This window comes from Schistocerca gregaria, chromosome 7 (assembly GCF_023897955.1).
Source record: "Schistocerca gregaria isolate iqSchGreg1 chromosome 7, iqSchGreg1.2, whole genome shotgun sequence".
Classification (NCBI taxonomy): domain Eukaryota; kingdom Metazoa; phylum Arthropoda; class Insecta; order Orthoptera; family Acrididae; genus Schistocerca; species Schistocerca gregaria.
In genome coordinates this window covers 241,951,414-241,977,162 of record NC_064926.1, presented here as the reverse complement: position 1 = coordinate 241,977,162, position 25,749 = coordinate 241,951,414, and the positions used below count along the sequence as shown (strand labels likewise).

Here is a 25,749-nt window from a genome sequence, read left to right as displayed (position 1 = left end):
CGACCGTGTTTGATAATTACATGAAGGCTGTGAGTCCATCCCACTGTAACTCATTGCATTAACGATAAATCTCAGTGTCAGTTACCATATGTTGATTATTATTTTGAGAGAATGGAAATATTAGCAGGTGGACAATTAGAGGTGCCCTAGGATGGAGTAACTGTGGTTTCAAGTGAGAGGGCAGGCAAATATAGTTGCATGTCTGTGGCTCATCATAGCTGGTCTAGGAACTTGAGGCAGTGACTGTAACAAATGATCATCGTTTACAATCACCAATCTCTCTTCCATCATATTCTTACGTTTAATTGGCCAGTTTGTATTCTTCGAGCCACCAGTCGAATTACTAGTTGGACTATCCATTCCCCTTTCCTAAAGTCATCTTTTCCTATGCTAAATTAAGAATAGATTTGTCAAGAACTTTCCTGCTGAAACCATTCCTGAATAATGTTTAGTTTCGTGATATCTTCTCTCAGTCTGGAAATTCCATGTCCTGTTGGGTAGTAAATTTCATTTCACCTCGGTCATAGCTGTGAGCTGTCCCATGAGTATTATCAGTGGCAAACAAGCTGACGCTCCTCTCACATCTACACTCCTGGAAATGGAAAGAAGAACACATTGACACCGGTGTGTCAGACCCACCATACTTGCTCCGGACACTGCGAGAGGGCTGTACAAGCAATGATCACACGCACGGCACAGCGGACACACCAGGAACCGCGGTGTTGGCCGTCGAATGGCGCTAGCTGCGCAGCATTTGTGCACCGCCGCCGTCAGTGTCAGTCAGTTTGCTGTGGCATACGGAGCTCCATCGCAGTCTTTAACACTGGTAGCATGCCGCGACAGCGTGGACGTGAACCGTATGTGCAGTTGGCGGACTTTGAGCGAGGGCGTATAGTGGGCATGCGGGAGGCCGGGTGGACGTACCGCCGAATTGCTCAACACGTGGGGCGTGAGGTCTCCACAGTACATCGATGTTGTCGCCAGTGGTCGGCGGAAGGTGCACGTGCCCGTCGACCTGGGACCGGACCGCAGCGACGCACGGATGCACGCCAAGACCGTAGGATCCTACGCAGTGCCGTACGGGACCGCACCGCCACTTCCCAGCAAATTAGGGACACTGTTGCTCCTGGGGTATCGGCGAGGACCATTCGCAACCGTCTTCATGAAGCTGGGCTACGGTCCCGCACACCGTTAGGCCGTCTTCCGCTCACGCCCCAACATCGTGCAGCCCGCCTCCAGTGGTGTCGCGACAGGCGTGAATGGAGGGACGAATGGAGACGTGTCGTCTTCAGCGATGAGAGTCGCTTCTGCCTTGGTGCCAATGATGGTCGTATGCGTGTTTGGCGCCGTGCAGGTGAGCGCCACAATCAGGACTGCATACGACCGAGGCACACAGGGCCAACATCCGGCATCATGGTGTGGGGAGCGATCTCCTACACTGGCCGTACACCTCTGGTGATCGTCGAGGGGACACTGAATAGTGCACGGTACATCCAAACCGTCATGGAACCCATCATTCTACCATTCCTAGACCGGCAACGGAAATTGCTGTTCCAACAGGACAATGCACGTCCGCATGTATCCCGTGCCACCCAACGTGCTCTAGAAGGTGTAAGTCAACTACCCTGGCCAGCAAGATCTCCGGATCTGTCCCCCATTGAGCATGTTTGGGACTGGATGAAGCGTCGTCTCACGCGGTCTGCACGTCCAGCACGAACGCTGGTGTAACTGAGGCGCCAGGTGGAAATGGCATGGCAAGCCGTTCCACAGGACTACATCCAGCATCTCTACGATCGTCTCCATGGGAGAATAGCAGCCTGCATTGCTGCGAAAGGTGGATATACACTGTACTAGTGCCGACATTGTGCATGCTCTGTTGCCTGTGTCTGTGTGCCTGTGGTTCTGTCAGTGTGATCATGTGATGTATCTGACCCCAGGAATGTGTCAATAAAGTTTCCCCTTCCTGGGACAATGAATTCACGGTGTTCTTATTTCAATTTCCAGGAGTGTATAATGCCTTGCTGGGAAAGAAGTCTGTGGTGTCATTGTTTGGCCAGACGCTCTGTTTTCAGTCTTCAAATGTGCTTATGTATTCACACCTTACGAGTTGACACACTAATACAGCCACCAGCAGTTTACTAACAGTTTGCGACATTGCGCTAATAATTAGAGTATCGAAATTGATCATGAATGTTCACACTGCTCTTACAGCTCATTCCTATCAGAGAAATAAGTGTGTAATGGCGAAGTTAATCAGTTGCTTTCAGCAAAGATAACTTTAGAGCCTTCATATACATCTGAATGAATAAAGAAATTGAGTAAAAGCAAGAAAACGTGCTATTCTTACGGCCTCTAACGCGTGGTTGGATTTCAAATTATTGGCTACATCGTTACCCAGCAGCCAACGAACGCATGCATTGCATTAACCGTGAATGAAGTCAGTCACAAGTTTAATAAATGCAGACAGGAATTTGAAAGGAAATAATGTTCTCGTCACTCAATGTTCTAATTTTTTTTAAACTGAATTTGTTGCAGAAAACTAAAATATTCCTTCGCGGTCCAACACCGTGACCACATAATGTTGCATGATGTTGCATCTGTATTCTTGGACTGTTCGCTGCTGCTATTTTGCTTCTTTTTACCACTTCCCAGTACACATTCTTCCTGTTTTCATGCATGATCTGTGTTCAGTTTTGGACGAGCTACCCAATGTGCCATCTTACCACTAAACCTGAGGGATGGCAGTTTCCCTTGTAAGTTCACACGAGTTAAAAATGTTTCAGAGCCCTCATGATCGTAACACGCGAGATTTTTACAAGTCCACGACCAAATATTTTGAAAATATTTCTGATACACACACGAAGCGACGTACAGCCACAGGTGTGCTCCCTGGCGCCGTTGGATAAGCAGCTGCAGCAGCAAGTCGTATAACCCTAGCTTACTTATTTGTTACATAGTTTAATTAATTTCTTTGCGTGTTTTTGGGTACTTGCATTGTTTAATTCATATATTTCGGGCGTATTATAGTATTTGAGGGTTATAACATCGCGCCTTAGTACCTGAATAGTGTAAATTCGCGTAGTCGTCTGTCTTCTGTTTTTGGTTTGAACAGCCAGTGTCGGTTGGTCAGTCAGTGTGCTCCCTGCCGCCGTTGGATAAGCAGCTGCAGCAGCAAGTCGCATAACCCTAGCTTACTTGTTTGTTAGATAGTTTAATTAATTTCTTTGCGTGTTTTTGGGTACTTGCATTGTTTAATTCATATATTTCCGGCGTATTATAGTATTTGACAGTTGTAGCATCGCGCTTTAGTGTTTACTTCGTAGATTCTTATTTAAATTGCGTGTGAGTTTCGTATAGGAGGTGCAATTTCGAGTTTTAGTTACTGTAATCGTAAATTCAGCAGACTGTAGCGCAGTCGTTAGGCATTTGTACAGGTTAGTTGATACATTCATTGCGTGTTTCGCTTGCGTTATCTAGGCACGGACTCGTGTTTCAGTAACTGTTGTTCAACATCGATTAGAATGGACAGGGACTGCGATTGCTGTGTTCGGATGAGGGCTGACTTGGCATCCCTTCGCTCACAGCTGCAATCGGCGCTGACTTCGGTCGCGCAGCTTGAGGCTGTTGCCAATGGGCACCACTGTGGGGAGCCGGACTTGGGTATCACGGGGATGTCAACCTCTTCCCGTCTGTCCCCAGATCGGTCTGCCGCTGTGGTTGCCCCGGTTGCTGCCCGCAGTGGGGCTGAGCCCTCGCCTGTGGTTGATTGGGAGGTCGTTCCAAGGCGTGGCAGGCAGCGAAAGGCGTCCCCGGAGGCTGATCAGAAAGCCTCCCCGGTGCGTCTGACAAACCGGTTTCAGGCACTGTCTCTGGCTGAGCCAGATGCAGCTGCCTGCCCTGTTTCAGAGGATCATTCTCAGCCTTCAAGGTCCGGGCAATCGCAGAGGGTGGGCTTACTGGTAGTTGGGAGCTCCAATGTTAGGCGCGTAATGGGGCACCTTAGGGATACGGCGGCTAAAAAGAGGAAGAAATCCAGTGTGCACTCCGTGTGCATTCCGGGAGGAATCATTCCTGATGTGGAAAGGGTCCTTCCTGATGCCATGAAGAGCACAGGGTGCAGCCAGCTGCAGGTGGTGGCAAATGTCGGCACTAATGACGTGTGTCGCTTTGGATCTGAGGAAATTCTCTCTGGATTCCAGCGGCTATCTGATTTGGTGAAGGCTGCCGGTCTTGCTTACGAGATGAAGGCAGAGCTCACCATCTGCAGCATCGTTGACAGAACCGACTGCGGACCTTTGGTGCAGAGCCGGGTGGAGGGTCTGAATCAGAGGCTCAGACGGTTTTGCGACCGTATTGGCTGCAAATTCCTTGACTTGCGCCATAGGGTGGTGGGGTTTCGGGTTCTGCTGAATAGGTCAGGAGTTCACTACACTAAGCTGGCGGCTACGCGGGTAGCGGAGGCTGTGTGGCGTGGACTGGGCGGTTTTTTAGGTTAGAAGGCCTCGGGAAAGTGCGGGATGGGCTGCAATGTCAAAGGGTGCTTGGCAATTACAGGACGTGCTTGGATCAAGGAACAGTCGGAATTATAGCTGTAAATTGTTGTTGTTGCTCTGGAAAAGTCCCTGAGCTTCAAGCGCTAATAGAATGCACAGAAGCTGATATCGTTATAGATACAGAAAGCTGGCTAAAGCCTGAAATAAGTTCTGCAGAAATTTTTACGAAGTCTCAGACGGTGTTCAGGAAAGATAGATTAGGCAGAATTGGTGGTGGAGTGTTTGTGTCTGTCAGTAGTGGTTTATCTTGTAGTGAAGTCGAAGTAGATACTCCGTGCGAATTGGTGTGGGTGGAGGTTATACTTAACAGCCGAATTAAGTTAATAATTGGCTCCTTCTACCGATCCCCAGACTCCGATGATACAGTTGCGGAACAGTTCAGAGAAAGTTTGAGTCTCGTAACACATAAATACCCCACTCATACGGTTATAGTTGGTGGGGACTTCAACCTACCCTCGGTATGTTGCCAAAATACTTGTTCAAAACCGGTGGTAGGCAGAAAACGTCTTCCGAGATTGTCCGAAATGCTTTCTCCGAAAATTATTTCGAGCAGTTAGTCCACGAACCCACGCGAATTGTAAATGGTTGCGAAAACACACTTGACCTCTTAGCCACAAACAATCCAGAGCTGATAGAGAGCATCATGACTGATACAGGGATTAGTGACCAAAAGGTCATTGTAGCTAGGCTCAATACCATTTCTTCCAAATCCATCAGAAACAAACGCAAAATAATTTTATTTAAAAAAGCGGATAAAGTGCCACTAGATGCCTTCCTAAAAGACAATTTCCATTCCTTCCGAACTGACTATGCGAATGTAGACGAGATGTGGCTCAAATTCAAAGATATAGTAGCAGCAGCAATTGAGATATTTATACCTCATAAATTGGTAAGAGATGGAACGGATCCCCCGTGGTACACAAAAAAGGTCCGAACGCTGTTGCAGAGGCAACGAAAAAAGCATGCGAAGTTCAGAAGAACGCGAAATCCCGAAGATGGGTTAAAATTTATAGACGCGCGAAATTTGGCACTTACTTCGATGCGAGATGCCTTTAATAGGTTCCACAACGAAACATTGTCTCGAAATTTGGTAGAAAATCCTAAGAAATTCTGGTCATATGTAAAATACACAAGCGGCAAGACGTGTCAATACCTTCGCTGCGCAGTGCCGATGGTACTGTTATCGACGACTGTGCCGCTAAAGCGGAGTTATTGAACGCAGTTTTCCGAAATTCCTTCACCAGGGAAGACGAATGGAATATTCCAGAATTTGAAACACGAACATCTGCTAGCATGAGTCTCTTAGAAGTAGATACCTTAGGGGTTGCGAAGCAACTCAAATCGCTTGATACGGGCAAGTCTTCAGGCCCAGATTGTATACCGATTAGGTTCCTTTCAGATTACGCTGATACTATAGCTCCCTACTTAGCACTCATATACAACCGCTCGCTCACCGATAGATCTGTACCTACAGATTGGAAAATTGCGCAGGTCGCACCAGTGTTCAAGAAGGGTAGTAGGAGTAATCCATTTAACTACAGACCTATATCATTGACGTCGGTTTGCAGTAGGGTTTTGGAGCATATACTGTATTCAAACATTATGAATCACCTCGAAGGGAACGATCTATTGACACGTAATCAGCATGGCTTCAGAAAACATAGCTCTTGTGCAACGCAGCTAGCTCTTTATTCGCACGAAGTAATGGCCGCTATCGACAGGGGATCTCAAGTTGATTCCGTATTTCTAGATTTCCGGAAAGCTTTTGACTCCATTCCTCACAAGCGACTTCTAATCAAGCTGCGGAGCTATGGGGTATCGTCTCAGTTGTGCGACTGGATTCGTGTTTCCTGTCAGGAAGGTCGCAGTTCGTAGTAATAGACGGCAAATCATCGAGTAAAACTGAAGTGATATCAGGTGTTCCCCAGGGAAGCGTCCTGGGACCTCTACTGTTCCTGATCTATATAAATGACCTGGGTGACAACCTGAGCAGTTCTCTTAGACTGTTCGCAGATGATGCTGTAATTTACCGTCTAGTAAGGTCATCCGAAGACCAGTATCAGTTCCAAAGCGATTTAGAAAAGATTGCTGTATGGTGTGTCAGGTGGCAGTTGACGCTAAATAACGAAAAGTGTGAGATGATCCACATGAGTTCCAAAAGAAATCCGTTGGAATTCGATTACTCGATAAATAGTACAACTCTCAAGGCTCTAAATTCAAATAAGTACCTGGGTGTTGAAATTACGAACAACTTCAGTTGGAAGGACCACATAGATAATATTGTCGGGAAGGCGATCCAAAGGTTGCGTTTCATTGGCAGGACACTTAGAAGATGCAACAAGTCAACTAAAGAGACAGCTTACACTACACTCGTTCGTCCTCTGTTAGAATATTGCTGCGCGGTGTGGGATCCTTACCAGGTGGGATTGACGAAGGACATCGAAAGGGTGCAAAAAAAGGCAGCTCGTTTTGTATTATCAGGTTATAGGGGAGAGAGTGTGGCAGATATGATACACGAGTTGGGATGGAAGTCATTACAGCATAGACGTTTTTCGTCGCGGCGAGACCTTTTTACGAAATTTCAGTCACCAACTTTCTCTTCCGAATGCGAAAATATTTTGTTGAGCCCAACCTACATAGGTAGGTATGATCATCAAAATAAAATAAGAGAAATCAGAGCTCGAACAGAAAGGTTTAGGTGTTCGTTTTTCCCGCTCGCTGTTCGGGAGTGGAATAGTAGAGAGATAGTATGATTGTGGTTCGATGAACCCTCTACCAAGCATGTGAATTGCAGAGTAGTCATGTAGATGTAGATGTACGTCCGGTCTGTTCGCGTATTCCACTCCATCTGACCGCCGAATACAAAACGCCCCCGCAGTAAAATGGGCGCCGTTACTTATAGCCTCGCACTGATGTGAGTTAAAATTGGACATTTCCCAAACCATACATAAACTATAAACTTAATGTTTTATATCATATTACACATCAATCTGGACGCATATTGCATTTGTTTCTGTATCATTTTTGGTTTGGCCACAAAAGCGGTTTTTGTTCATAAGGGCAATGTTTTGCGTCATTATATCATCCATAAATATCAAACAAACTAATTACAATCGTACATCTCTAATTACGTCTATTTACTAATGCTGCCGCTAATTTCCCTGTTTCATTACTTATTTACGAGAAAATTCAGTTTATCAAGCACTGAATTTACATTGTCGCCTGTTATTTAAAATACATCATATTCACAAAAATATACAATAATAATTCGATGGTACTCACTAAGATCTAATCATTGACGCTAGATTTATCTGAATCTCGTAAGGCGTTAGCAAGTTATTAATTTTTAAAGCTCATTTTATATCCAAAACATGTAATACTAAATAACTTGAAACGTATACTAAATAGCTGGAAATCTGATGTCTTAGCTATGGAGGTTCTTTACTCACGCACTTATGTAATTTATGTCTTTAAAACCATTTAAGCCGCCCGTTGTAGCCGGGCGGTTCTAGGCGCTTCAGTCCGGAACCGCGCTGCTGCTAGTGTCACAGGTTCGAATCCTGCCTCGGGCATGGATGTGTGTGATGTCCTTAGGATAGTTAGGTTTAAGTAGTTCTAAGTCTAGGGGACACATGACCTCAGATATTAAGTCCCATAGTGCTCAGAGCCATTTTTAGCCAAAACCATGTAACTTGTTTCTGTTTACAAATTCCCTCGTTTAATGTATTCCTTATTACATCAGTTCAGCTATGACCGCTACTCTCCCAAGTCCACTCAAACGGTGGGATTTTCCCCACCAAACGGCCTATGTCTTTTGCTAGGTGACCTGCACTCAAGATTTCTCATATATTGAGGCTTCTAATCACCGCACCTCAGAGATGCCGCCACCTACTGACGCACCACAAAGCTAGTCCGACCTAGCATTCCCTCCCCCCACCCCGCCCCCACCACCAGTTGGCCAATCACGTTCTCTTCACTGTCACAACACTAACTGATTCGGCTGCTAGCGTTACATTTCGAACGCGAACTTCCGCGTCTGTTGTTAACATTTCCCGTAGCCATTTCTGCCATGTACCTTTTCAAGTTGTATACAGTCAAAATGATTTCTAGGTGTTTCGACTGATTTTCAGTGGTTCTTACCACAATCCTAACAAATGATTCGTCGCTGCCATCTTTACTTCAGTTCACCATGATAACTGCCTAAGTATTTTGAAGTAATGCCAATTTTAGTGAGGATATGATTGATAGATTTGCTTGGTAAATTTGTTACATATCATGCCGTGCACATTCCACAGAACAGTGTCTTCCTCAAGAAATTGCAAGTAAAATCTCAGCGTTAACTGGGCAACATAATAACACCGATGTATCGACAAAGATATGTAACAAGAGGTAAGTCGTTCCGTGCAGTATGCAGCCAGCCCCCTGATTCAGTGAAAGTGCGTAATGGAATTGTTTTTTATATGCTTTGCCTTTTCATAGACGAAATCTAGACTACGCTGAAATTAAGCGGGTATTAGAAAACCCTTGTTTCGAGAGCTGTGAGTTTGGCGTCAATAAATCTTGTTGTGGTGTAAATGAATGTTCAGCCTGTAGGAGAGACTGCGTAAGTTAAATGTGCACACTACCGTGTAACTTTATGAAAATGCTGTTAATTCATACAACAATAACTGTCCCGTTATTCCTGTTGTGTGAAATGGTTTTGAAAATACTCTTTTATGTTTATTAAAAGCCACGGCTAAATTTTCTCAGGGCGATATTGCCAGAATTATCATACGTATCCCAACGTGAAGACATCCGTCTTACTCACGGTGGATTAAAAATCTTTCTTTAATATTACGCAATAATCCATTAAACACAATGATTAATTTTTTTCTGTGAGACTTGATGCTCCAGGATAGCTGCCTATGTGCAATGGCAGCGTAAGCATTTATAGAAATTCCTGTTAATAAAAAGCTATACCTCTGGCCTAATATGAAATGGAAAATATTACAAATCGCCGTTTTCGATTTATTGAGATTCTTCTTTTTAATACTTTTAGCATGAAATGACTATTAAAAGAGCTTATATCATTTTATCATTAATGGCGTCGCTGCAACAACGAGCCAACACAAAAATGGCCAGGGCAACATTTAATCATTACATAAATAAATCATATTCAGGAAAGGCACTGGCTACTGACAAACACACATTTTATAACAAGTAGTTTCATATATATTCAAACAAATTCTAATATTGCTACGGATAATTGTATGAATTACAGGCCGTGAACAACTAGCGTCCGTCAGCTAGAACATCAGAATCGAGAAGACAATGAAACAAAAAACGCTCATTTTCTTTTATACAAATGGACAAAGATCATAATTATTTCGATTCGGAGAGTGCAGTTCACGCTTCTGTATTGTTACGTATCGATAACCTATTTATACTCCTTTTTTTTACCGGAGGCAATGCTGCAACACTAGTCAAGGAATCGCTAGAGATAAGTTATTAATCGTCACAGATGACTACTTAGGCTACTGTAGAAAGTGGAATGCCGAGTTACAAGAGTCTGCCTCAGCCGTTTACAAGAATTGGTTTATTTTATTTCAAGATTCCGATCTCATTTTCGAATAGTTGCGTAAGACATACGACGTCAGTATTACAAAGCTGTGTTCTGCAGATTCACAAAACACTGTGTCGAGCCGAAAAATTACCATTGGGCAACAGGTGGGAGCTCCATACCATCAAATTGCTGCAACAACCTGCTAGCGTATTCCAACACATACAGCTTAATTCTTAGAAACTTATGCCTTTTAAAATCATTTTAGGCTCTGGCTACTACTTAGTCTACAATTTTTGCCATGTTTGTCCCCTAAGGAACATACAGTTATTGAAAATGTGAAGACGGCTGTCTAAAACTGCTTTTACTTAATCCTCAAAAATTAACTCGTACTTCAGGAGTATACTGTTGCTTCGATAGCGTTGCAAGAGATTGGGACGTCAGCTGACACATTTCTTATTTTAGAGAGCAAAAACTATAATTAATGGTCCAATCAGCATTATTTATTGTTTCTGACTATTTTGACTTGATTTCGGAGCATAAAAGGCTCCATTGTCAGTCGCATTTTTAAATATGTCAGGTAACATAAAGCAGCATTGATAAATTACCAGTTATGGCAAATTGTAGACTCCCTCCACAGTTTCCCTGTTTACAATGCACACGAGTTAACGTTGCTCGCTATTATTTATTTAATACTAATGATTCTTTAGTTGACTTACGAAACACCAACTACTCCGGGCATCCTCAATAAATGTGTGCTCTTAAGAACAGCCGTCGCTGTAGTATCATCGCAGTTGCCAGCAGCTACCAACGCTAATAGTTTTCCAAAGCTGTTACAGGAGCTATAAAATTTTTCCCTCTCGTTAGGATGCCACGACGAGATCAAAGAGGTTATAGGACAACACTTTCAGAATATTTTAAACTGCTTTATCGCATAGGTATTACACAACTATTAGTCATGAAAATGTAGCTCTCCGAATAATTACCTCACAAGCAATTGTTTGATACTTCGATTTCAAGATACTTCTTTATTATTTTCGCGTGTCCATTATAAAGCAACAAAAATTCAACAAATTGATCAAAGTAGTGTCAAGATGAAGGCCTTACGTAGACGTCACACGTTTATGGTAGTAATTACATCTCATTACGAAACCAGTCTGCAGATGGAACGTTGTGAGTTAACATAACAATGTGTCTTGTCAAGCGAAATGAAAGTGTAGTTTGTGGCAAATGTTCCAGTGTCATTCATTACCCTAAACAAAAAGGAAAGATACCATAAACCTTTCAAATTTAAGTCCCAGACGTACTTTTGGACGAGTTTACGATATATGTAGTGCTAGTTGCGATGCCTGATAGTGATATTTGCGCCGAATGTAACACCAGTGTTGTTAGCTGCCTCAGGAAACCGGATTACAATCTCAGTGTTGGTATTTCAGAGCCCTGGATGTTAAATCAGAATCCTAACCTACCTACCCACTTACAGTTTTCAACAACCTCGTGCGGAGTTTTTGCAGAGAAGTCATGCGTTGGCGGTCTGGCATTTTTTTTTCTCCGTTTCTTATACTTAATACTCTTTCGTGATCTTTGCACTTGAAGCAGTAGACTTCCCATGTGGGTCTGTGTTGCAATGATTGTAATTTCCATACGTTTTTATTATTTTTGACAATCTTCATCCAATTTTTCTAATTCAACATCATGTTCTACGTCCTTCCATAGTTTTTACAATTTACAAGTACTGAATGAATGCTCTAGTACTGCACTGTCCCTTCTGCAACTTTCCAACAATTTTCATTTCCCACTATCTGCCTCTCCCTCTTTTATTTGTATTTTTTTTTAATTTGATTTTGTTTCCTTCTCGAACTTTCCACCATCAATAATCAATTTATATACAGCTGCAATTCTCGAAATTATCTTTCCAGTCTATATGTTGTGACACTTTTTTTTCAGAACTGCGTTTGATACCTCATCTGACCACAGTGGTGGCAAATTCAAAGTATTTTTGGGCGTTTCTGTAGAGTATACATGTAGAGTCGTTAGAAGGCTTAGCCCCTGTCCTGACGATGGAAACTTCCACATATTCTGTGCCGATGAACTTACACGTATCATGATACAGCTCTGCCACTGATGAGGGCAATCACATTTTCTGCTCTACCGTTCACAACCTGTCTACCGTAAAGTCTTGGAATAGTGTCAACCAGTGCAGCACTGTAAAAGAATAGAGACTAAGCAACAATCGGACGTGTCTATGTGGGAATGGCCAGTCTTCTGCGGAGCCATTACGTAACGAATGCAGCAAGATAAGCCCTGTCCTCCACAAACAGACAGTGACAACACAGTGCCACGATCTGAATTCCAAAAGTTCAATAACTTTTCCTACGTTGTAAGTACTGCAGAAATATCTCCCATCAGTCCTTCTCAACGTTCGCGAGAAGGTACACACAACAACATTTCCATTCCAGGGAAAGTCTTGTGGCGAATTGAGATTTTAGTGCAAGTTTCTTCAGCATTGCTATACTTGCGTTTGCGGTTGTAGATGCGTCGCCGCGCGGGATTAGCCGAGCGGTCTCTGGCACTGCAGTCATGGACAGCGCGGCTGGTCCCGGCTGAGGTTCGAGTCCTCCCTCTGGCATGATTGTGTGTGTTTGTCCTTAGGATAATTTAGGTTGAGTAGTGTGTAAGCTTAGGGACGGATGACCTTAGCAGTTAAGTCCCATAACATTTCACACACGTTTGAACATTTTTTTTTTGTAGATGCGTCCTCTGTTACAGTATGTGGCAAACGAAATATCTCAACCACTCCTGTCTGTTCTTCTAATCTGAACAAGCTACTCAAGATCACCTCCAAACATTCATGAATCCTCCGTTGTTTACATATTTCCGACACACATAATGAAGGAGTTGTTATATGTGCGTTCTATTATTCTTTTATGGTATAAAGACATGAAGCACTAGCGAATGATGTCAGATATATATAGCAGCAATGTTCAGTGATGTTGCTGAGTTTCTTGACGTGCACTGAACAACAGTATGAATTCAGCTCGAATATCCATTATTTAGTGACATATTTAACTAAATTTCTTGATTTTTGTGGATATTAAGGCCCAGAAAGAGTCGAAGTGTTCGGTTAACGAACTTAAACTTTTCAACTTCTTTGGTGGATTTGTTGTGAATAATCAACTTGCAGTGAGCTGGCAATGGGCCATAAAAGGAAATGGAAATTTGTTTTATTCTATCATATTAAGAAATTATAGATTTCTATCACTCTCAGTAGTTGTAACTCATCTACACAGTTCGAATATTTTCATTTTATCAACTACAAATATGAGCATTCAGATGAAAATATCAGTACCCATGTACGAGAGCTTGCTGAAATGTAATGTCTCTGGTTTTTTATGCGGTAAGTCTCAAAACTTTTTAGATAAAACAAACGTTATTAACATTCAGGGCAACGGCCTTGCCGCAGTGGTTACACCGGTTCCCGTGAGATCACCGAAGTTCAGCGCTGTCGGGCGTGGTCGGCGCTTGGATGGTTGACCATCCAGGCCACCATGCGCTGTTGCCATTATCCGGGGTGCACTCAGCCTCGTTATGCCAATTGAGGAGCTATTCGACTGAATAGTAGCGGCTTCGGTCAAGAATACCGTCATAACGACCGGGAGAGCGGTGTGCTGACCCCATGCCCCTCCTATCCGCATCCTCCTCTGAGGATGACACGAAGGCCGGTTGGTCCCGATGGGCCACTTGTGGTCTGTAGACGGTGTGGTTATTAACATTCTACATCTTCCTTCTTCAGCCTACATGTTTGCCGCCCTCTGCGGTTAGAGGGGTCAGAATACTGCGTGTGACGTGTGTAATGTAACTATGTCGTTCCGTGAGAAACAATGCACTGCAATCGAATTTCGAATTCGAACAGTTGGTGCACACACGGGGCACCCTCTCCTTGAGCATGATAATGCCAGACCACACAAGAGCGCTGCGACATATGCAAAAATACGATACATTGGGTTCTCTACCATCGATCATCCTCCGAACAGTCCAGACTTGCACATTTCCGATTTCCACCTGATTCCACGACTTAAAGATCACCTTTGAGAATTTCACTTTGATAGTGATAAAGTGGTGCAAGCAGATGTGAGGCTGTGGCTCCCTCCGCAGAGTCACACATTCTACAGCGACGGTATCAACAAACTGATTTCTCGTTGGGATAAATGTGTTTGTCCTCACTGTGACTACGTTGTGAAATAAATATGTAGACATGAAGAATAAAGACGTAGAATGTTAATAACGTTTATTTTATTTAAAAACCTTTAAGAGTTTTTGCGCAAAAGTCGGAGGTGTTACGTCCTCGTACCTAAGAAATCCTAATTGTGAAAGTGTTCACTTCCATTACTGGGCGGCTCAGTGTTTAAATTAAATAAAATTGGTGAAATAGGTCAGACGTGTGAAACATTCATGTTACTGAGTTCTGAAATGATCAACCCCTGACCTTTTCTGACATACTAATAACCCAGATGAATTTTGAAAACTTACACGTAATATTTTGGAACCATATAGTTCCACTGCAGTTTGGCAAATAAAATAAACACATGCCTTCAAAATGCAGCATGGAGAAAAAAGGACATTGCCATAATAAGTAGCACTTACCTTGTTCGTAGTGATATTAACGTCAAACAGATTAATCAAAATTCGAAAAGTCGCTGTAACTTCCGAATGTCCGAAATATTCTTAGCATGAGTAAAACATGTGTGTGATAGAAATGAAGAAGCTCTAGAGAAGAAAATCTAAGGAGTACGAGAGCACAAGAGAGAAACCTCAAGTATTTGCTATAACGATGCGGAAGTGAACTGTACGAAAGCCAATTCTGGTTCTCGCCGTTCGTGGAATATACCACCACTACACATTGCATATTCTGCTACACTGTCAGAGCTATTAAAGTGTAATCTGATAGCTTCAAGTACCGAACGGTGCTACGTCGTGGCGTTCATTGATTTAAAGTTCTGTAATGTAGTTCATTTACGTCGTTGTGCCTCACGACCTCATATAGTTCATTACTTGAAGTTCAACAGTTTGCAGTACGTTTTTCTACACTGAAACAATCTATGGAAAGTTATTTCGAAGTATTTAAAGTGATAACGAAGTGTGTGTAACAAGGTAGATGAGTCTTCACGTCAGCTGCCTCTTTATGCACTGGACTTATTATGCACTCACCAAAAGCGGATCGATACGTGGAGCGCAGTATATTGTGCACAGTAACACGCAACAGAAAACAGCATTCACGCCAGTTTTCGAACACTAGGTCTTTTCGGCAATAGCACAAACATTCACACACACAACCACACATCGTGTGCCTTTTCCTTATTCTAGGTGCCGGGGATTGCGTGTGCAACTTTCGCACTTTTATAGTCGTAAATAATGACGGTATTTGGAGTAAGTTCAGTCGTTGCGATAAGGGTACTCGTGGGGATGAAAAGAAAACAGCTATAAAAATGATCTGAAAGACGAGAAATAATAATCATGAATTTACAATACATCCTTGTAATACACATTTTCTTTGCAGAGCATTACAAACCTCGGCGTAAATGATATTTGACGTAAGAATGTAATCGTCTCATGACAATATTCGGCTGTCATCAGTCGCTTGTAATTTCTAACTTTTGACCGTAATATTTACATTTACCTGTTGTAGAGAAGTTTAATGAGAAATACGAATGTAAAATACAAGGAGGAAAATAAATGTGAAATGTATCCTTTACAAAGTAGTGTTCATTTATTACGTGGTATAGCACTAAGGCCTCAATAACCTCTAGTTGTATTTTTTTATTTTAACTTCAGTTCATACATTACTTAAGCATGTTAGGCCGTAGTAGCAATAGGCAAAGCATAATTCAAGACGGCAATGAAGGGTATATTCATTTAGAAAAGTCAACTTACGCGACGGGAAGAACCAAAAGACAACCGCAATATTCATGTTTATTATCTATGACAATGCTGTATACAAATTATCAAATTAGTAAGTGTTTACAAAAAAAATCGTATTTCTAATAACATAACATGAAAAGAGAGCCTCTTGTTCGTAACTAATAAGTTAGCTTCGTAAGATACACGTATGAAGCTCAGTATCCCTGATGCCCTTCTCACTATGATAATTAAAAACTTCTTTTATGTTGAAATTATCCACAAATCGTAAGTTCTAGCGTGAAAAGGCTATGCAGCATCAAAAGCCGTTTAAAAGACCTTCGTCCCAGAGCGATTACTATGTGCTTAAAAAAAGGGATGTTAACTTGAAAAATAATATACACTCCTGGAAATGGAAAAAAGAACACACTGGTGTGTCAGACCCACCATACTAGCTCCGGACACTGCGAGAGGGCTGTACAAGCAATGATCACACGCACGGCACAGCGGACACACCAGGAACCGCGGTGTTGGCCGTCGAATGGCGCTAGCTGCGCAGCATTTGTGCACCGCCGCCGTCAGTGTCAGCCAGTTTGCCGTGGCATACGGAGCTCCATCGCAGTCTTTAACACTGGTAGCATGCCGCGACAGCGTGGACGTGAACCGTATGTGCAGTTGACGGACTTTGATCCAGGGCGTATAGTGGGCATGCGGGAGGCCGGGTGGACGTACCGCCGAATTGCTCAACACGTGGGGCGTGAGGTCTCCACAGTACATCGATGTTGTCGCCAGTGGTCGGCGGAAGGTGCATGTGCCCGTCGACCTGGGACAGGACCGCAGCGACGCACGGATGCACGCCAAGACCGTAGGATCCTACGCAGTGCCGTAGGGGACCGCACCGTCACTTCCCAGCAAATTAGGGACACTGTTGCTCCAGGGGTATCGGCGAGGACCATTCGCAACCGTCTCCATGAAGCTGGGCTACGGTCCCGCACACCGTTAGGCCGTCTTCCGCTCACGCCCCAACATCGTGCAGCCCACCTCCAGTGGTGTCGCGACAGGCGTGAATGGAGGGACGAATGGAGACGTGTCGTCTTCAGCGTTGAGAGTCGCTTTTGCCTTGGTGCCAATGATGGTCTTATGTGTGTTTGGCGCCGTGCAGGTGAGCGCCACAATCAGGACTGCATACGACCGAGGCACACAGGGCCAACACCCGGCATCATGGTGTGGGGAGCGATCTCCTACACTGGCCGTAGACCTCTGGTGATCGTCGAGGGGACACTGAATAGTGCACGGTACATCCAAACCGTCATCGAACCCATCGTTCTACCATTCCTAGACCGGCAAGGGAACTTGCTGTTCCAACAGGACAATGCACGTCCGCATGTATCCCGTGCCAACCAACGTGCTCTAGAAGGTGTAAGTCAACTACCCTGGCCAGCAAGATCTCCGGATCTGTCCCCCACTGAGCATGTGTGGGACTGGGTGAAGCGTCGTCTCACGCGGTCTGCACGTCCAGCACGAACGCTGGTCCAACTGAGGCGCCAGGTGGAAATGGTATGGCAAGCCGTTCCACAGGACTACATCCAGCATCTCTACGATCGTCTCCATGGGAGAATAGCAGCCTGCATTGCTGCGAAAGGTAGATATACACTGTACTAGTGCCGACATTGTGCATGCTCTGTTGCCTGTGTCTATGCGCCTGTGGTTCTGTCAGTGTGATCATGTGTGTATCTGACCCCAGGAATGTGTCAATAAAGTTTCCCATTCCTGGGACAATGAACTCACGGTGTTCTTATTTCAATTTCCAGAAGTGTATATGATTGCTCCATCCAGGAATTTCCATTACTTTTCAGATTTGCCACACACATGTCCACAGCAATAAGAACGTTGTTAATACAACGTACCATTACAGCCAAACGAGACAGACCCAAGGCAGCTAAATGAGGTAATAAATTTCAGGACAGATTAGCTGCACCACTAAATTAGAGTGGTTTACTTCCTGCGCACTTGGCATTCGTGTTCTCTACATCTGAAAACCTTGCCCATACAAATAGCCATTTCCATTATTCTGATGAAGTGTGAAGTCGTCACAGTGGCGGTACCTTCGATGTAGGCAACTCAAGTTACTGTACTGCATTGTAATTGATACGGTAACTATCTTCAATTAGTGATGGTTACCTTAAGATCAGTCTGTTTTAACAGATATTCGTCTCGAAGTTAACGCAATTTTTTTTGTCCCTGTACGTTTTCAAATTCAAATGGCTGTAAGCGCTATGGGACTTAACATCTCAGGTCATCAGTCCCCTAGAATTAGAACTTTTTTTTGGTCATTAGTCTACTGACTGGTTTGATGCGGCCCGCCACGAATTCCTTTACTGTGCTAACCTCTTCATCTCAGAGTAGCACTTGCAACCTTAGTCCTCAATTATTTGCTTGACATATTCCAATCTCTGTCTTCCTCTACAGTTTTTGCCATCTACAGCTCCCTCTAGTACCATGGAAGTCATTCCCTCATGTCTTAGCAGATGTCCTATCATCCTGTCCCTTCTCCTTATCAGTGTTTTCCACATATTCCTTTCCTCTCCGATTCTGTGTAGAACCTCCTCATTACTTACCCTATCAGTCCACCTAATTTTCAACATTCGTCTATAGCACCACATCTCAAATGCTTCGATTCTCTTCTGTTCCGGTTTTCCAACAGTCCATGTTTCACTACCATACAATGCTGTACTCCAGACGTACATCCTCAGAGATTTCTTCCTCAAATTAAGGCCGGTATTTGATATTAGTAGACTTCTCTTGGCCAGAAATGCCTAGGTAGCAGAATTCCTTAACTTCATTGACTTCGTGACCATCAATCCTTATGTTAAGTTTCTCGCTGTTCTCATTTCTACTACTTCTCATTACCTTCGTCTTTCTCCGATTTACTCTCAAACCATACTGTGCACTCTTTAGACTGTTCATTCCGTTCAGCAGATCATTTAATTCTTCTTCACTTCCAATCAGGATAGCAATGTCATCAGCGAATCGTATCATTGATATCCTTTCACCTTGTATTTTAATTCCACTCCTGAACCTTTCTTTTATTTCCATCATTGATTCCTCGATGTACAGATTGAAGAGTAGGGGCGAAAGGCTACAGCCTTGTCTTACTCCCTTCTTAATACGAGCACTTCGTTCTTGATCGTCCACTCTTATTATTCCCTCTTGGTTGTTGTACATATTGTATATGACCTGTCTCTCCCTATAGCTTACCCCTACTTTTTTTCAAAATCTTGAACAGCTTGCACCATTTTATATTGTCGAACGCTATTTCCAGGTCGACAAATCCTATTAACGTGTCTTGGTTTTTCTTTAGCCTTGCTTCCATTATTAGCAGTAACGTCAGAATTGCCTCTCTCGTCCTACTTTTCCTAAAGCCGAACTGATCGTCACCTAGCGCATTCTCGATTTTCTTTTCCATTCTTCTGTATATTATTCTTGTAATCAGCTTCGATGCATGAGCTGTTAAGCTGATTGTGCGATAATTCTCGCACTTGTCAGCTCTTGCCGTCTTCGGAATTGTGTGGATGATGCTTTTCCGAAAGTCAGATGGTATGTCGCCAGACTCATATATTCTACACACCAACGTGAATAGTCGTTTTGTTGCCACTTCCCCTAATGATTTTAGAAATTCTGATGGAATGCTATCTATCCCTTCTGCCTTATTTGACCGTAAGTCCTCCAAAACAATTTTAAATTCCGATTCTAATACTGGATCCCCTCTCTCTTCTAAATCGACTCCTGTTTCTTCTTCTATCACATCAGACAAATCTTCACTCTCATAGAGGCTTTCAATGTATTCTTTCCACCTTTTTACTCTCTCCTCTGCATTTAACAGTGGAATTCCCGTTGCACTCTTAATGTTACCACCGTTGCTTTTGATGTCACCAAAGGTTGTTTTGACTTTCCTGTATGCTGAGTCTGTCCTTCCGACAATCATATCTTTTTCGATGTCTTCACATTTTTCCTGCAGCCATTTCGTCTTAGCTTCCCTGCACTTCCTATTTATTTCATTCCTCAGCGACTTGTATTTCTGTATTCCTGATTTTCCCGGAACATGTTTGTACTTCCTTCTTTCATCAATCAACTGAAGTATTTCTTCTGTTACCCATGGTTTCCTCGCAGCTACCTTCTTTGTACCTATGTTTTCCTTTCCAACTTCTGTGATGGCCCTTTTTAGAGACGTCCATTCCTCTTCAACTGTGTTGCCTACTGCGCTATTCCTTATTGCTGTATCTATAGCGTTAGAGAACTTCAAACGTATCTCGACATTCCTTAGAACTTCCGTATCCCACTTCTTAGCATATTCATTCTTCCTGACTAATGCCTTCAGCCTACTCTTAATCACCACTATATTGTGATCTGAGTCTATATCTGCTCCTGGGTACAATCCAGTATCTGATTTCGGAATCTCTGTCTGACAATGATGTAATCTAATTGAAATCTTCCCGTATCTCCCGGCCTTTTCCAAGTATACCTCCTCCTCTTGTGATTCTTGAACAGGGTATTCGCTATTACTAGCTGAAACTTGTTACAGAACTCAGTCTTTCTCCTCTTTCATTCCTTGCCCCAAGCCCATATTCTCCTGTAACCTTTTCTTCTACTCCTTCCCCTACAACTGCATTCCAGTCGCCCATGACTATTAGACTTTCGTCCGTCTTTACATACTGCATTACCCTTTCAATATCCTCATACACTTTCTCTATCTGTTCATCTTCAGCTTGCGACATCGGCATGTATACCTGAACGATGGTTGTCGGTGTTGGTCTGCTGTCGATTCTGATTAGAACAACCCGGTCACTGAACTGTTCACAGTAACAGACCCTCTGCCCTATCTTCCTATTCATAACGAATCCTACACCTGTTATATCAATTTCTGCTGCTGCTGATATTACCCGATACTCATCTGACCAGAAATCCTTGTCTTCCTTCCACTTCACTTCACTGACCCCTACTATATCTAGATTGAGCCTTTGCATTTCCCTTTTCAGATTTTCTAGTTTCCCTACCACGTTCAAGCTTCTGACATTCCATGCCCCGACTCGTAGAACATTATCCTTTCGTTGATTATTCAATCTTTTTCTCATGGTAACCTCCCCCTTGGCAGTCCCCTCCCGGAGATCCGAATGGAGGACTATTCCGGAATCTTTTGCCAATGGAGCGATCATCATGACACTTCTTCAACTACAGGCCACATGTCCTGTGGATACACGTTACGTGTCTTTAATGCAGTGGTTTCCATTGCCTTCTGCATCCTCATGTCGTTGATCATTGCTGATTCTTCCACCTTTAGGGGCAATATCCCACCCCTAGGACAAGAGAGTCCCCTGAACCTCTATCCGCTCCTCCGCCCTCTTTGACAAGGCCGTTGGCAGAATGAGGCTGACTTCTTTTGCCGGAAGTCTTCGGCCGCCAGTGCTGATTATTTATCAAAATTTAGGCAGTGGCGTGGATCGAACCCGGGACCAAAGACGTTTTGATTATGAATCCAAGACGCTACCCCTAGACCACTGGTACAGCATTAGAACTACTTCAACGTAACTAACCTAAGGACATCACACATATCCACTCCCGAGGCAGGATTCGAACCTGCGACCGTAGCAGCAGCGCGGTTCCGGACTGAAGCGCCAAGAACCTCTCGACCACAGCGACCAGCTTATATGTTTTCAAATGAAGATGTTTTGAAAGAGGATTATGCCTTGAGAGGCAATTCTCCTTTTTCACTCAAACACATTTCGGTGAAATTTCTCCATCATCAGTGTGTTCATTTTATTTTACCGTTGAAGAAAAAAAAGGTTCAAATGTGTGCGAACTTCTAACGGACCAAACTGCTAGGGTCATCGGTCCCTTGACTTAAACACTACTTAAATTAACTTTAGCTACGAACAGCACACATACCCATGCCCGAGGGAGGACTCCAACCTCAGGCGGGGGAGCCGCGCAATCCGTGACATGTCGCCTCAAACTGCGCGGCCACTGCACGCGGCATTTTGAACAACAGATAAGCATCTGCATGATAATACTTGTATACACAACTTGTGATCATTATATTCACAACATTTTAATTAAATATTTGCGTTAGTAGCACATACTTATGTTCGTGTAGTTGACAGTCATCTGCAGCGCTGCTGATATTGTGATACAATTTTTCATCAGCAACTAATTGAGAATTTCTTCACAGTACATTACTTTTACTGATGAAAATGTTGGTGTAAAACGAAACTATAAGCATTTTTATTTTGCGCTTTGTTAATGCTCGTTTTATATTAGTGCAATTATTTCCTCGGACATGGATGTATGTGATGTGCTTAGGTTAGTTAGGTTTAAGTAGTTATAAGTTCTAGGGGACTGATGACCTAAGATGTTAAGTCCCATAGTGCTCAGAGCCAATTGCAATTATTTATATGTTACATTCTGCTGTCAGTACTACTTTTTCATTATCTCTTAACCTTGTTTACTAGATTGTTGTAATTGCGTTCGGAAATATTTCTATTTATTGGTTGCGAGAAAATGTTACTTCTGCTGGGACTTGTAAATTTATGAATGAAGGTGGAACGAAAAATTAACACTTTCTGTTTTCATTTACTATTCGTCGTTTCCAACTTTCTTTGTCTATGAAACTGATCCACCATCTTGTTTTGTGTGTTCTGAGCAGTAATTTCGATCTTTGTGTCGACAATCGGCTCTCAGGACGTGTGTGTGTGTGTGTGTGTTCGAGCGCGCGCTTCTCTCTCTGCCCCCTTCCTCGCGCGCTCCCTCACATTCTCTCTCTCTCTCTCTCTCTCTCTCTCTCCCCGTGTGTGTGTGGTGGTGGGGGGGGGGGGGGGACAAGAGAGAGAGAGTGACTCACTTCTGTTGTGTGTTTGAATCTGCTGATAGTTCCTTGAGAGCAGAGAGACGATTCCCACAGTAGAGAGCTGTGTATTCCTATTAATATTTGCTTTCCCTCTCCTATTGATACTTGTTGGATACTTGTGCATGGTAATTTTCTTTAATAGCCAGCTGCTGGTGAAGGCTGTTGCTGCATGTTACAATTTGTAGGTCATTGTTATGTCTGTAGGCGTAAGATCCACGTTCATATGGTGCTCCACAAATGTAGACTGACAACTGTTACTCTTTAGTGACCTTCTGGTTACTAAGGAGTAGCCTGTCATTCGTCTCCCTATCGGCTTCTTCAATGTGTTATTTCCTTGTGTCTTGAGATACATCCTATTATCGGTCCCTTCTTCCAGTCAGTATACTCCAATATCCCATTCCACACCGATTCTCCAGAAAAATCCTTGTTTCTTATCTGATCAATCCATGTATTAATATCCTCCTGTTGAAACCATTCTAAAAGTGTTTTAATGTGTTAACAGAGTGAAGGGCTTACCAATGTTTTTGTCACATTTCCTTGTGTCTTTATTTTAGCTCTTCTATTGCCTTACATCTGTTGTAGCTCCAGGTGTAGGACCTTCCACACTTTCTCAGTTGTCTTCAGACATGTGAGATGCAGTGAGTGTGTGGCTCAACGTGAGTGAGGTGAGAGTGAGTGAATGAGTGTCATTGTACAGATTTCCTCCTCAATGTGTGCAACAACTTTAGGATTTTACCCACATTTGTTTTAATGTGCGTAAGAGCTCTGATAACATCTCCGTTTACCATCTATAAACTTCAAACACACACTCACATATCAAACGATTTGATTCTCTTCTTTTCGGGTTTATCCAAAATCCATTATTCAGTTCCAAACGAAGGTGAGTTACAAAAGTAAATACTGAGATAATTCTCACTCAGTTAGGGCCTACGTCTGATAGGTCCTCTCTCCCTGTGATAGTCTGTAACCCACAGATGGGTCAAAGCATTATGCCCACTCCACTCAATAGCGAGTTGGTTGGTCCACCTTTGAAACACATGACACCAATGATTATGCGTGGCACAGATTCGACAAGTCTTCGGTAAGTTCCCAGAGATAGGGGCACCAGACGTCTAACCATCTTCTTGTTGTTGACTTCAGCCCGAAAGCTGGTTTGACGCAGCTCTCCATGTACTCTATCCAGGGCAAGCCCCGTCATTTCCGAATAACTACAGCAACTTACATCCTTCTGCATGTGCTTCTTGTATTCTTCTCTTGGTCTCCCTCTACAACTTTTACCCATCCCCTGCCCCACACTTTCCTCCATTTCTTAACTGATGACCCCTTAATATCTCAAAATGTGTCCTATCAACTGATTCCTTCTTCTAGTCACTTTATTCCACAAAGTTCTTTTCTCCCCAGTACTGTTTTGTTCCTCCTCATTAGTTATTTGATCAACCCACCTAATCTTCAGCCTCCCTCTGTGTCACCACATTTCAAAAGCTTCTATTCTTTTCTTGTTGAAACTGTTCATCCTCCGAGTTTCACTTCCACATATGACTGCACGCCACACCAATACTTTTAGAAAAGGTTCCCTAACACTTGAATCTACAGTCGATGATAACAAATTTCTCTTTTCCATAAACGCTTTTCTTGCCATTCTCGGTCTACATTATATATTCTCTCTACTTTCGTCATCATCAGTTATTTAGCTTCCCAAATAAGAAAACGTATCTGTTACCTTAAGCAGATGCGGCTCGTAATTAATGGCTGTAGGCTGCCTCAAAATATGTATTAAAATAAATTTCAGAGAAATGTATTACAGAATTTAATTTCCCACACGGATTTAAATCATTCCCGTGAACTGTTGTGGAACTTTTGATATGTGATATCGTGGTAAGTTTTTCCATAGGTAGTAGCTACTCTCAAGGCTGCGCCTGGAAATGACACTTGCTCTAATGCAGCAGAGGTTTGGGGGAGTGGCTTCTTCACAGTTCAAATCTTATAGGCGTCCCGAAGGCTCTGGGGTTTCAGCCTAAGGGTGTCCTACCAACGAGCAATCAATTTTCATGTAACACTGCTTACATCAGAAAGGAATGAACAGAGTTATAGAAAATTTTCTATCGAATTCCTGTCTCTGTATATCTTCATTACGCTTCGATGCGTCATTAATTGACGTTTAGTATTATTGTTCTGATAGAGTGTTAGAAATTTTTCTTGTTTCTGCTATTGGCTGCTCTATCCACCGTTTGGAATAAGTTTCCAAATGTCTCGCCAGGGTGCACTAGAGTAGAGTAACATATGTATCACCACTTAGCGAGAGTTTCGTGAATGGTTAGTGGAAAAAGCACGCGAAATATAACCTGTGTGAAATATATCCCGTTACTTTGGTTTATTTGCTTGCTGACTGTGGTAAGGCTTTTATTAGCGAGTTTCTTTTTGCAGGTGTATTATGCTTGGCTTACTGACTTACTTCGTTGCGAATAGCAGCAGCATATCACGAGTTAATGATTTCAGTGAGCGATTTATCAGGAAAAATTTTTAGAACATGCGGTTAGGTTGAAAGTGAAGGAACTCGGTGCGCCCTGACCCGATCTGAACATGAATCAAGAACAAAAACAGTATTAATACGGCAAGGTATGTGCAATATACACAACTTTAAGAGAACGATGTACAATGCAACTAAGTGGTTGTGTGACCCTTGTCAGTTGAATTGCATATTTTTGTAATACACAAGTATAAATACGGTGTGTAAATTACCATGGCGTTTGCTCGGTTGGACATGTAGGCCAATCACAGTACAATATCCGTTACGTCACGGAAACATCACTGTTTCGTCTCGTGAAGTCATAAATGCAGCGGTTTGAGCGTACAAAACATTG

At 43.1% G+C, this 25,749-nt stretch overlaps 1 protein-coding gene across 2 annotated transcripts in view; it reads left to right on the top strand.

Annotated features, from left to right (window-relative positions):
- Positions 1-25,749, top strand: part of LOC126282106 (glucose dehydrogenase [FAD, quinone]-like) — a 230,275-nt gene that overhangs the window by 138,812 nt on the left and 65,714 nt on the right. The gene's annotated exons all lie outside the window — the stretch shown is intronic.